At 31.6% G+C, this 3392-nt stretch overlaps 2 long non-coding RNA genes across 2 annotated transcripts in view; one reads left to right on the plus strand and one right to left on the minus strand.

The window, feature by feature from the left end:
- Positions 1 to 1146: 1146 nt before the first annotated feature.
- LOC109859953 lies at positions 1147 to 1966 on the minus strand. The gene is made up of 5 exons (XR_002250759.1): positions 1841 to 1966; positions 1678 to 1734; positions 1449 to 1583; positions 1237 to 1370; positions 1147 to 1158 (listed from the first exon to the last, which is right to left on the minus strand). It is a non-coding gene; the product is annotated as an uncharacterized LOC109859953 (long non-coding RNA).
- Positions 1967 to 2476: 510 nt separating this feature from the next.
- LOC109859952 overlaps positions 2477 to 3392 on the plus strand; it is a 2210-nt gene continuing 1294 nt past the window's right edge. The window contains exon 1 of the long non-coding RNA XR_002250758.1: positions 2477 to 3249. This is a non-coding gene — a long non-coding RNA (uncharacterized LOC109859952). The remainder of the gene's footprint in view (positions 3250 to 3392) is intronic.

The following is a 3392-nucleotide window of genomic DNA, read 5'->3' on the forward strand; positions in this document are numbered from 1 at the left end:
CCTCGCTTTGCTTGTGGCAGACTCTGTCATTATTTTGGTCGCATTTTGACATTTCACATGTTGACAGACATGATTAACAAACCATATCCTACTGAGGACACAGATGGATATGGTTCTGTGACCGAAATGTTTGCTGGGAATATGTTTTTGATTTTTAGCAACAGGTTCAATTGTTTCAGGTATTTGAATTCTTATTGATTCACGTGGTTGATATTCATATTGAGAGTATATCTTTAATAATTTACCAAAATAATCTATATGAATATTTTCCAACCAATGGCCTTCACGAAATATGCGCATATCGCGCGCGGTTAATGGTCTTATTTTCTCAGAAATGTTTCTTTTTGTTGCTATATTTTTTTTTATCAATATTATCTAAATTCAATTTATTTTAATTCAGAGAAAAGACAAATAGTTCCAAAAATATGTAAATTCCAACGTGACAGGCAGTTTTGGAACTAAATACACCGATGTAAATATTTATATACATCATGAATAAATAATATTATCTACACATATTCGCACAACAACACCTGTGTATTTAGTTCCAACTGCCTGTCACGTTGAAATTTTCAATTTATTTTGTTTTATTATCTGTTGAGTTATACTTTTATTTGAAATATTTAAGTTAAGAGAACAATTTCTAAAATATTCGTCTTTCTTTCTTTGACGATATTCTTGTTGTTTTTTAGCTATTTTTTTTCTTTTCTGTAGTTGATCTAAAGTAAATAATTGTTTTACATCTCCAGATCTTTTATTTTTTTTGTTATCCATATTGTTTTAAATAAATATTTTCTAAAGTTTATAATATATATACACACAATATTAAATTTTATTAAAATTTAGGTTTACTTTAAAATAATAAAATCTTTTATACAATGCAATTTTCAATGCAATATATAGAAATTTACAATGTAAAGTATATTTGATCTATTAGATAATTATATTTTGATATTATGAATGAATAATACATATAAGAAGTGTTTTTCTCTCGTATAATTTCTGCTTATAAGCAAGTCAAACTTCAGCGCAATGTGCAGCCGATATTTTAAGTCAGCATATTGTTTGAACTAATTAAATTAATAATAATAATAATAATAATAATTTAATTTCATAATTGTAGTAGTTGTAGTTGTTTTCTTGCTATTTCTTCTATTCCTGAAACAAACATTTGTATATTATTAAAAATAAAGTTTTGTTTTAGTTATTATTTTCATTTTGCATTTTTTTACTTACTTTGTTTGTATATTTTCTTTTTCTAAATCCCCAGTTATATAGTGCTGCCAATAATCTATATAAAAATCTCATAAACCTTTCTTGTTGTCGCGCCACACCGGCTCTACTACCTCTCGGTCTTCAATTTCTCTGATCTGAAAATAAGTATCTAATTTTTATTTTTTGGACTAAATAAAATATGTGTAATATATGTAACATTACTTTTTCTTTACCTGAGTCGATTGATCTAGGAGCTGGTCCTGAATTTATTTGCGAAGTGGCAATTGATGTTTCTTTCAAAGTTATCTGTCTCGCAAGAACTGGAGTTTGAACGACTGGAGTTTTACCTGTTTATGTTCTGCTTGGAACTATAAACAAGAATATGTAAGTGATTAATATATTTGTGTGTTTATATGTGTGTGTGTATACATATTATATATTTAATAAGATTTATATTTTTACCTGTTTGCGAAGCATATGCAACGTCTGGAGATTTTGTTTTTTGAGAGCAGCTAAGTGCTGCAATACAAACAATATAAAAATTAAAACAGTTGTCAAGATGTGTATATATTATATGTATTATGTACATATATTATACAATTTATATAATTTTATTATTTCTTACCTGGAAAATTATGCATACTGTCATTAGACAGAGTTTTTGGAGGACTTGCGGATCTTCCTGAAATCGCAACACTAGGATTTGCAGCAGGATGTCTTTTTTCAAATGACGAATCGTCGCTCAACAAAAATACTCCTGCGCGATACAAATAAAAATAAAGAACAAGATACATAACAAGATAGAGTGTAAGAGAGAGAAGAGAAGAAGGAGAAAAAAGCGAAAAAAGAGGACGAAGAAAGAGAAATCTTTCGAGATATTTAACGCTACATAACAATATTATTTTCTTCTCTTTCTCTCCTGTCTCTCTCACTTTCTCGCTCTCTCGCACTCTTGCTCTCTTGCTCTCTTGATCCCTCGCTCTCTTGCACTCTCGATCCCTCGCTCTTTCGCACACTCGCTCTCTCGCTTTCTCTGTCTGTAAAGACTTTTTTAAGAATGTTTTTCTGCTTTCTGTTTCTTTCTTTCTTTCTGTTATACAATATGTTGTAATTAAAAACATACTTACGCCAAATCCGTACTCTACACTTATGACGTCTTCTTTTTTCTGTTTATTGTTCATATCAGGTCTACCGGAAAGTTCTGTCCGTTTCTATCACAACAAGTTTTGACACGTAAGCACATGTTTACTTGGCGCATGTGTGCCTCTCTATTTTTATCACTTAATGTATACATACTGATGTAGCAAATTAACTAAAACAAAGTTGATTCACGTTAGTCGTATGTGTGAAGCGATAGTGTACCCATGGCTACTGATAAAGTTCATTTACTGTATTTTATACGAATTTCAACAAGGAAGAAATGCTACAGAAGCATGTAGAAATTTATTGAAAGTGTTTGGTGAAGGTACAGTTTCTGATAGGACATGCAGAAGATGGTCCGAAAAATTCGAAACAGGTGATTTCGACCTTTCTGATAAGCCACGTTCTGGGCGACCATCTTTGGTCGATGACGATGTTGTTAAGACCATGTTGGAGCAAGATCCTTTTCTGACAACATCGGAGATCGCAAAAAGGCTTAATTCAGCTCAGCAAACCATTTCGGACCATATTCGGAAGATAGGATTGAAAAATTTGGAAAAATTTGTATTTTGTTTTATTCCAAAAACGGACAGAACTTTCCGGTAGACCTAATATTTTAACCAACTTGATTTGTACAAAGTGACAGTAATCAAAGGCTGCGTCGATTCTGTATTAAACTATCTACTGCTTAAATCACAGTTGTGACCATCATGAACCAAACACCCAAAGCAGTATATAATCGATTTGAGTCATGGTAATCAATATTATGAAATAAACAGTAGATAGGTTAATACAGAAACGACGCACCATTTGTCACTTCGTAGAAACCAGTTTAGATAAAATATGGACAAACAGAATAAGGAAGACATTATGAATATAGAATTTGATTTTGATGTAAGTACGTTTGTAACTAAAACATCTTGTACGACAGAGAATGAGAGAGAGAAAGAGAGAGAAAGAGAGAGAGAGAGAGAGAGAGAGAGCGAGAGAGCGAGAGAGCGAGAGAGAGAGAGAGAGAGAGAGCGAGAGAGAGAGAG

This window comes from Pseudomyrmex gracilis, unplaced genomic scaffold (genome assembly GCF_002006095.1).
Source record: "Pseudomyrmex gracilis isolate BER0280 unplaced genomic scaffold, ASM200609v1 scaffold_307, whole genome shotgun sequence".
Classification (NCBI taxonomy): domain Eukaryota; kingdom Metazoa; phylum Arthropoda; class Insecta; order Hymenoptera; family Formicidae; genus Pseudomyrmex; species Pseudomyrmex gracilis.